Raw genomic sequence first — 10,978 nt, 5'->3', positions numbered from 1 at the left:
AGGGCCATTAGCCTAGTACACACCTATGAACCTATAGTATTCTTAGTTTAATTATAGGGTTGACAACAACTGTGTAACTTGTTTGGGTTGTTACCCAGAAGTGTATTTGAACAGTTCATACATTTGGTTTGATGCTTCACCTTACACAGTATTGACAGCCCACCTCAAAATGTTTTAATTAAAGACAAACTGCTTTACAATACAGCACACAAAAGGAAATTCAAAGGTCACCCCCAGCAAAAGTTATAAGTCAATAAAATTGATTGTTCACTCAGTTTCTGAGAATCTGAAACAAGTATTAACATTGTAACAAAAGTAAAGTCAATAATACTACATGATGTGTGTGCAGCATCATACATGAACATCAGGTAACTGCTAGTATGTTCACACCTGTAACTGCATGAGTAAATCAAAGATTCACTCAGGTGTTATTCTTGGTCAGAGATGAACAGTCTGGTACCAGACTAAACCCATTTGGGTCTAAAACACCAGCTGCTGTCTCTCAGACCACCTTAAACCTGCTTTCACATTTGCTAGTTATTTAGTTCAACTGCCTGTTATTGGTAATCTTTAAACCACGTCCTTCTACTAGTACATGAAAAGAGAGAAATACAGGTAGGTACCAACACAAACCTGATATGGTCAATGCCCAGGCTTGACAGAAAGGATCTTTGTAACCAAGATAATCCAAGGAAAGAACCACTCTAATATCACTCTTATGAACCTTGGATAATGGACATGTGCCCTCCAGGAAGACCCCCCCCCAAAAAAAAAAGAGCAACCACAAACTCTATATCTAATGCTCGTTGCAAGAAAGAATTCCAAGCGCAGCTATCTATTACCCCTTCCTCTTCACCAACACTGTCTGCAGTCAAATACTACATTCTGTCTGTTATGACAAACAGAATATGCTAACTGTAGATCATGAGGCTACCACAGATGACGGCCTTGGAGGAATTTTTGGGGTGCTAAGGAAATAGCCAATAGGAGAGAAGAATGAGTTTTCAGATAAAATATGTGTTCCAGTGGTTTCTCAGAAATCACTGACTGAAAATGCCAACTTACCCTTTGTTCAAGTCACCATCTGCAATCTCCAACATTGAATTTATTGTGCAAATCAAGTGTACAGACTACATCTATGAACACAATACTCGAAACCATGAAATTCATCTGAGTGACCTGAATAAGAATCAACTTTGTAGAGCTAGCTGGCTTAAGGAAAAGAACATTTCTCTGACTAAACTACTTCCCAGACAGTAATGTGGTTCTTTAAATCTGGCTAAAAACAAGATTTTACAAGGCCTTCCATGGAAGGAACTTCCAAGACAATTCGGAAACCTTTGAGAGTAGGGTTACTTTTTGGAAATAACAGAGTCTGGGTAGTATCAAGACCCACTGTCACCCATCCCATGTCTGTCACAGCATGTTCTCAGATGCCGTCATGTTGGTACTTCTATGAATAGGAAAAACTCTTCACACAAGGTACACTCAAACCACACCCATCCTGCAAGAAAACCACAGTCTGTTAGTTTGCAGAAAGACGTATGACTGATACCACGTAGAACGTGTTTAATATCCACAACTACAGACAGTTTAACATCAGGCAGGGGGCAAATGTGTTCACAAATACGCTTAATCGCTTATATACCCAAGTATAACTAGGAACAAAGTTATTAAGGTTTAGCACCTTAACCGCTGAAAACCAAATACATATACAAAGTAGGTAAAAAGGAACACCAGCTAACCAGCACTGAATGACAATAAACTAACTGAAAAGATACACACACCATGTTTAGAAAGAATTATCTTCATGTCAAGATATGTTGTGACCTCAAACAAAACTATAAGGGTTACAGGGCAGTTGTATGTGCAACAGCCATGCAGGGCAGCACGTGGCTAGACATCCACAGACAAGGTCCTTCCATTATCAAGCCTTTACACATATGCATTTAACATAGAACTCAGGGGCCTGACAGGTGGTGACCATTTGTGATGATTGACGCCACCTGCAGTAGTATCAGAAAAAACAAGTCCTACTGCATTCTCATTCAGTCAGCAGGTATCCTACACAGCTATAAAATAAATTAAATAATTCTACTCATGTTACATATTAATTCAAGTTAGAATCAAGCCCTACTTCTACTTTATTCTACTTAAATCGTTAAATATAATGAAAATCAATACTGAAGCTTTAAATTTAAAACACCCCCTGTAATATCCTCCTGTCTTATGTACATATTGTAAAGATATAAAAATTAATAAAATATTTAAAAAGTGCTAAAAAGCAACCACCTTGGTCTTCACTAAATGAACTTTTCACACTCACTCATTTTTACTTTTACATCATCGGGAATCATGATATCAGCTATCCTAAACAATATCTCTCCATGAAAACGACACCCACCACATTCACATGCATTTCTAGAAATACCTCGTACCAACCAATTAGACATGTCTAGTGCCCCATACCCCAGAGCCTGTCCCCCATATTACATCCTAGTCTACTACGAATGCCTCATTATTGCTACCAGACGTTCATGGTAGCAGAGAATGTTTTTGTAAGGAAGGCGAGGCACAGTTGAGACCAGTAGTACTCACTGTAATATGACAAGTATTTTTGTTAAGCCACCGGGTACTCCCTTCTCACTATAACGTCACTGCCAGTCCACCTCCTTACCCTTTTATATCTGTGTCCTGCTTCAACTTCTCCTTCTGCTGTCTCTTAAAACCAAATGCTACAAGTGAAAACCAGATTATGCCTGTCTCTCTTCTCTTTCATCAGCCTACAAACAAGAACACTATGCTATGCCTGTCAGCATTTACTCAGCATATAGTTGTCTTTCCTGCAAACCAGCAAAAGCACATGACTGCAGGTTGAAAATGTGTCATGATACTAGCATAGTAACAGAATACTTGATACAGCATCCAAACATAAGACCCTCTTTAGGACATTCTGAAACACAAAACCAGTGCAGCAAACACACACACTACAACTCGGTATGCTCTAAAAGTAACTAGCGATGTACACTGCTACAGGTAGGGAAGGTCTTAACAATCATGCGGCATAATGCCAGGCCCAAGAGCCTAGCCAATAGCAGTGCAAAGAGTATCTTGACAAAATTTTGTTATACCAAGTATCACAGACCAGATATTTGTACCAACAATGCAAAAGTCACTTTAGAACAGAAGTGAAAAGCAATTTGTGTAATAATAAATTGTATTCGAGAAATATCACTTTGTAGACAATGAGTTACTCAAAATTCTTATGCAGAAAATGAACCGTGAAATTTCTGTTGAAATTAACTCACCGGGAGTCTTGGGTCAAACATGAGCAAAACCATAGCTCTCAAAGTTTACACAGGAGGATATTTACAATTTTCCAACTACTAACACACGTATCTGTTGTCTATATCCATGGTTGCATGCACACAAACACACACACACACACACACACACACACACACACACACACACACACACACACTGGTGAGGCCAAAGTTTTGTTGCTTAAAATTCAGCTTATTGTATGCAAACCACATGGCGATACAGTACTGTTGCTTAGCTTAGGGTAAAAGAGAACACATTTGCTGGAAGCTAAGTGAAGCAAACATCCGAGAGAGGTGTACAAAGGAAAGTGGTGATCCCTGGAATGTAGTCTGAGAAAAAACAACACTTCCAGCTCCATAACTTTCTGTCTCCTGTCATAGACAGTACCTGACTACATCCAAAATGTGAATTATCGCAAGCTTTCTCAATTGAGTTCCACAGGCCTATCTTGTCATGCCTGACTGTTACAGGACTTCTCTCACACAAAATCTGTCCCTGTTTTAGCTGGATGCCACCATCTCTTCTTGCCTTCTTCCTGTTTCCTCTAAAAACATATTCACCAAATCATCCTCTACTTTACTGCACGTGTACCTGAACCACTGTAATCTATTCTCTTTTACCTTCTCTGCAATTGGAGCTACTTTGGTTTCTGCTCTGATGTCCTCATTTTATTCACCTGTCCCACTGTGTGCATCCAGTTCATCTCCAACACTCCCAGCTTCTCCAATTGTTCTGCCTTTACTGCCCGTATCTGTACCATAAAGAAGTGCTAGTCACAACATGATTTAATACACTTAGTTTTCTGCTTCTTTGGCAGTCTTCTGTCACACACTACACCTCACACTCTGTTCCAGCTGGCTGCAACACCTTCTGATTCTAGCTTTGACCTTACCACTTGCCTTCTACTCAACTACGTCTCCTAGATTCTTGAAACAGTTAATCTGCTTTCTTATTTTAATTTTTTCAATTTTCAGCATCTTCTGATCTCCCCATTTGCTACCATTATAACTGCCTTATCTATACTCAGTTTCATCCCATGTGACTTCAGTCTTGCACTCATTCCCCAATCATTTCCTGTTCTTGTTCAGAGGCTGCCTGTAATGCCACATTATCTGCATACATCGGCTTTGTTATCTGTCCCCTCCAACCTGTAGTCCATCACCAGTATAAACAGCAGTGGGCACAGAGCTGAGCAGTGATGCACCCTCACTCCCACTGGGAACTTCTCTGGGAGCCCAAACACTGTTCCTGCTTGAGTCATTGGGTCCTTGTACATGGACTGCACTAATTCTACCAATATTTCTGGGACTCTGAACCACCACAGCCCAAATCAGCTTTCTTGAAATCTTGTCATACATTTTCCCCAAGTCTGGAAATGCCCATTTGGACTATTTGTTCGTTTCTAGCTTCTTCTCCACTATCTGCCTCACTGCAAGCATTGGGTCTGTTGCTCTGCATCCTGATCTGAATCTGAAATGTTCATATCCCAACTTACTTATGATATTCATTTATCAATCCTACTCTCCAGCACTTTCATGCAGTGTGACAGGAGTTTGACACCTCTATACTCTCCACAACTGTGAATGTACACAGTAATAAAAAATCCAGAGCATTACAGAAATGGATGTGAGATGATTTAACAATCTGGTAGCAAAATTACAATCCTTTGCATTACCCTACATACTTTTTAAAGTCGAATTCTACATACAAATTACACAAATGAAAGAAATCAATCAGCATCTCAATGTTCCACTGCTTGGGCTGATTGTGACTCCAGGTTGCTCTGTATCATGCAAACCAAGTGTTTGAGAAACTTTGGGAACTTAAGTGTCCTCGTCATGGACCACAGTGACAACTCAACCTAACTAGGCTAATAGGAACTGATGTACAAGTTATTTTACATGATGTTAACTAGGAACTGGAATGTGTCCCACTGTAGAGCATGTGTGCATGGATCTTTATCAGGAAGCCACAGCTAAACATTCATATTCCTGACCATTAACATCAAACAAGACAGCAGTACAGACACATACACACACACACGAACATGCAAATACTCCGCTAATGCCACCTACCAGAAAACAAACTGACCTCCGCAATGTATTCAGTTTAAACAAACAGAACTGAAATAAAATAAGCCAAAATAGGTGGAAGATCCCATCCAAGAATAAATAAACACCCACCCACATCAAATTTGAAATAGGAAACATGAAATAAACAAATAAATAAAACTAGTACTACAAATCATTACACTAAAATCAGTACTTTAAATCATTATTGTTTAGTAAACCATTGCAGCAGAAGTACATTAAATACATAACTTGTACAGATTTCTTCCTCAACATGTACCCACAGTATAGGAGGGTTAAGCACTGACTTATCACAGCTGTACAATCTCTCAGAAATGAAAAGTTGCACTTACCTGTAATACCCAGCAACTATCAGGTATATTTATAGTCATGCAGTCTTCTGGTAGCAATCTTCTTTGGCAAACATGACAATTTCCAAATTATTTCCCAAAATTGTAGCTGTGTACTCAATGCCCATGTAACAAAAGATGGCCAGCATCCCTAGCATGTGGTTCAGCAGAAATATTCCTTATTTTACCTGAGAAAAATAGCTTTTCACTCTGTGTGTTCTCAACTGAGCCAAAAGTCCTGCAGGAAGTTCACAATGTGCCTCACCTCTTTTAAATCCATAACCCACCAATAATGACATCTGTGCCACTTTTCAGAAACTGAAATTACAGTCCCTTCATTGTGAAGCATTAACAGAGTGGGAATCAGTCAGACATGCAGAATTAATCTCTGTCTCCACTGCCTCATTAATATGAATGGAGACATTTTCACCTCATTTCACATCTCATGAAGGCGATTAGTGAAGTTTTCACCTCCCTTCACACCTGCTGTGGAATTGTTTTTGTCATTAAAGTTTTGTTTCACCTGAAGGTTAAAGTGATTAACTGCCCCCATCACAAAGCTAAGAATGAAGAGACCAAGTTATTTTGTAAATGACTTAAACAACACACAGCATGACTTTCCTCACCAGATAGTATAACACAGAATTAAAATGATGTCATTATTCTTATAGTAATTATTAAATGTTAATCAAAATGTGGGTTCATAGATGTTAACTAGGCTAATGCCCACAAGGGCCTTTTTAAGCCTAGCCATGCATCCCAAATTTCTGACAAGTTCTGATACCCTTGATAAGTGTAAGCATGGACCTGGCAGATGAACCATTTACAGGTTACCTGCGTCCATTAGAGACATAGGTGCCAAACCAGGGATGATATTCCTGTTTTACATCTAGTTGTTCAAGTTGCACTTGAACTGCTTTAGGGAGGAACTCTTCTTCACATGGATGGGGAGCCTGTTCTATAGATGCAGTAGTCTCTGGGATACATACCTATCTCTCCAGCAGGTCCTATTTATATCACAGGCAAGGTTTAATTCTTTAGAATGGGTAATTCTGGTGCTGTTTGTTTTGTGGATATGCAGGAGGTCCATCAGAGTGGAGTCTGACAATGCCCTGTATGCCAGGCATAGATCTCGCCTCAAAAGCCTGTAGGAGACAGAATACAGAGATAGGGCCTTGAGGCGGTCTGCATAAGACATTACTTACACCATGTATTCTTTTAGTCACTAACCTCTGTGGACATTCCAGTTGTTGGATATGCCTGGTTAGGTACATACCACAGGATGTATTTTACTCAATGATAGGTCTGATGAATGCCGAATACAGTGGACCAATGACTTCCTTGGAGTTAGATGCCATACCTTTGTTTATAAGTTGGGCAACATAGAATGATTTCCTCACAACTGTGGACACATGATGATCAAAGGTTAGATTACTATCCATGCTAAGTCCCTGACTACTGGGTCAACTCTAAGGGGTGTGTTGTCAATATGATATTTCCCAGGGATGGATGACTTCCCAAAGGATGCTCTTATGCATTTCTTGACATTTATTTTTAGTCCATGACTCTGAAACCTGTTATTTGTCTGTGTCAGTCCCTCCTGGAGAACATTTGTTTCAGTGAGAGATTCAATGACAGCTCCTAATTTGCAATCATCTGCAGATTTAGTCAGCTAGAGACCACTGACATTGGCCTTGACTTCACTGAAGTAAATGCCAAAAAGAAGCGGTCAAAGGACTGATCCCTGAGGGACTCCACTTGTGACTGGCCGCTTTGTAGAGGTGGGCTCCCCAATTCTAACTTACTGGGTCCTGTCTGTGAGCTAGTTGGCTATCCACCGGGTGACATACAGGTTTGTACCTAACCGCTTGAGTTTGTCAACAATGCCCGAGTGGGGTATTATGTCAAATGCCTTGGCCAGGTCAAGATAGGCAGTGTGAACAATTTTGCCTTCATCCATTGCTTTGGTGACCTTCTCAAAGAACTCCACCAGTTTGAGCAGGCATGATCTGCCCTTGACGAAATCAAACTGGGTTGGCTCCAGTGTCTAGAGGTTTACTATATCTCTATGGATCAACTCCATGATAATTCTTTCCATGGCTTTGCGTATAAGACTAGTGAGACTTATGGGTCTGTAATGTCCAGGGTCTGTAGATGGCCACCTTTGTGCAGAGGGATGACTGTTGCCCTTTTCCATTCATGAGGCACAAAGCCTATTTGGAGGCTACAGTTAAAAAGTAATTCCAGAGGCCCTGACATGTCATGTTTCATGCTATTTAGAAGGTATTCTGGGATATTTTCTGGGCCCATTGATGCAGTGTTCTTGGTCTTAGAGAGACCATTAAGGACCTGTTCCCTAGTGACAGTAGGGGAAGTTATATTTGATGATATTTCCTGAGGGAAGGTTGAGGGGGGGAGAGAGGAGTAAAGTTGGAGCTGAATTGATCAGCCAGAAGGTTTGCCATATCTTCTGTCTCAGTATAGGTGGCTCCATTTACAATGAGCTCTGCACACAATTGTGTATTGCCTTTGAGGTTGCAGACATAGATAAAGGATGCTTTGTGGTTCTACTTGGCCTGGGAGGCCAAACTTACCTCAAATTTGGCTTTGTTAGACTTTAGCTGTCCTCTGTGTTGTTTGTTTAGTTTGATGAGAATGTTTTTATCCTTCTGGGTACTGCACCTTCTAATTTTTGCCATAATTTTCTTCCTCCTGTTATACATCCAATTGATAATCAGTAAGATAATGACATAATTTACAAAAACAGTGAATCATGTGTGAAGACTCAGATGAAAATTGGTAGAAAATGTACTAGCACTGAACATGAGGAACAGTTGCACAGACTGACCACTTGCTTCAGTACTAATTTGCAAATGAGCCTATGTCACTAGGATCCATGCATGTGAGTGTATGGTCACTGTTTCTCAGTGGCAGGTGACAGGTAATACAAATAAGTGATATCATTCCTCTTTAGTAAATAGGACAATCGCAACTATATTTTATGACTAATGCAGTTGTCACTCATGTCTCTCACCTGCCCAGATTTTAGCAGAATGCCCAGATTTTTGCATCATATTTTGGTGTGTTCCTTATAACATTTGTGGTTTTCTGGCAAATCTCTGAGGACTGAAGTCACTAGATAATGACAGTTGCAGATTCATATCATTCAGAAAATGCATGCTAACATAAATCCTGTTATTGTTGCAAATTTCTAAGTTTATAAAAGCAGTATTTAAAATCTGTCCTGATTTTTGGTCCTCTGTACCCCATTATTTTAGGCTTTATCCAGATTTGTTGCTCTAAGAGGTTGACGGGTATGTTGTCATCTAAACGTTGAGTAAAAGCATGCATACAAATGAATTGGTGTATACTGGTCTCCATTCTAGAGTTACGTACATTAGGAAGGTTTGTATGATAAAAATGTATATTTTATGTCAGCAGGATTTAATCAGTGTCAGCAAATTATTGCACAACATATTAGCACCCAAAAACGTGCAAACTTTTAATGACCATTGTGTAACCTATTACAAAACAGTATGCCAGTGAGTGGTAGATTCAGGTTCTATTTCCTCCCAGGGCACACCAAGTGGCTGGTGGGTGACATCATGCTCCCCAACTCACAAGCTGATACTATATGGGAAAGCTGAAGGAAATGGTTAAGCGAGTCTGTGTTGGTCAGAATGACGGTCATAGTTGGGTCATGTTAGTAAATTACAGAGGTGGTAACTCTACTTATGCACATGCACTCAAAAGCTGTTTTAAGACGGATTTGCCTTCTTAGAGACAGTGACCGCAGTGCATTATAGGATACCAGCCACTGATTCTCTGCTTCTAGAGGAAAACATGAGGAATGTGACAAATTTAAAGGGGTACGTCTGCAACAAAGAGCTTGTCTAACCGGAATCTGCATGGTACACTGTTTTCTGACTTGTATCCAAGTCATTGGCTGTCCTACAGAAACATCATGTCCAAACTCAAGCATGCTTAGAAGTGCATTTGGTACTAAAGCTCCTTGGTCCAAAGGTTTTTAATTGACTTCTTGACCATCTCATGCAAAGTGAGTCATGAAATGGACGTTCAGGCCAAAAGAGATAATAAGCCTTCAAGTAGTCACCATTGTATTCCGTGTGGCCTCATCTACCGAGAGCGACTGCTGGACACAGCGTGTAAAGTGGGGGTATTGGCAAGGTTTAGCTGATGCAGCTGTGGCTAAGGTGCTCTGCTCCCACCTTCAGAATATCTTCTCTCACATGTCTGGACTACAAGTCTAAATGGAGCCTGTTCAAGACTTCCTTAGCTGAGGAGGTGTCAAACAGTGATGTCCCAAAGTGGTCACTGCTTGTCATGACAGTAACCTCCAACTTTTATTGGCCATAGGAGGGGATACAGGCTCTCTGGTTAAAGAACGAAGTGCAGAAAACACAGCTGTGATGCTATGCACCCACTTTTGCCCCGCAAAAAAGAAGTAAAATGACAGCATAGCTTGACGCTGTAGTTTCAAACAATGCATCTCCTCGCTCAAACAATGTACTGAGTGTTGGGTGTGAGAGATGGGCTATGCCTTCTAATAGTAACCGTTTCTGTATTGGGGCATCATGGTTGATTACCTGGTGCCTTGCTGGTGCTCTTCCATATGCATTGAAGTATCTGTCTTGTACATCACCTCCTGGAATATGATGACTGAGCTTTGTTCTCATGTGCAGCAAAGTCAGCTGTTTATGAATCACATTAGAAATGACACGTTTGGTGCTTTGATTCAGTATAGTAATTGTGGGGTATTGGTTGAATCCATGTGCCACCATACCCAGAGGGTGGGTGAGTCAGTAAAAATGCATGATATAATACACTGAATAGAGAACAGAGAATATCACAGCCATATGACATGATATAGCCCAGCGCTAAAGAAAAGATAATTCTCTATGACCCCCCATATGGGCTGATGTATTAGTGGTGAATCATGTCAGTCCACAGACGTAGCCCTATCAAACATTCAGGTAGGGAAAGCAATGATGCCATTGATGGCAGGGTCTACATAAAAATATCCACATGCTGCTTTAAGTCTTAATGGGGTCTGAAATGCTGCATTCCCCCTAGATGACATGCAGAATTGTAAATGGGCAGTTGAAGAATATTAAACTCAAAAGCTCAACAAATCACACTGCAAAACCTCCCCAAGTGTCTAGTGGTCCCCCCCACACACACACACACACGCACACACACACACACACACAC

General features: G+C 40.5%; 1 non-coding gene across 1 annotated transcript; it reads right to left on the bottom strand.

Moving 5' to 3' along the window:
- Positions 1-337: 337 nt before the first annotated feature.
- LOC122791112 lies at positions 338-511 on the bottom strand. Its single transcript, XR_006363087.1, has one exon.
- Between the last annotated feature and the right edge of the window lie 10,467 nt (positions 512-10,978).

Source organism: Protopterus annectens, chromosome 16.part0 (genome assembly GCF_019279795.1).
Source record: "Protopterus annectens isolate FY-2018-M chromosome 16.part0, PAN1.0, whole genome shotgun sequence".
NCBI classification, from domain to species: domain Eukaryota; kingdom Metazoa; phylum Chordata; order Ceratodontiformes; family Protopteridae; genus Protopterus; species Protopterus annectens.
This window is presented reverse-complemented; position numbering and strand designations above follow the sequence as displayed.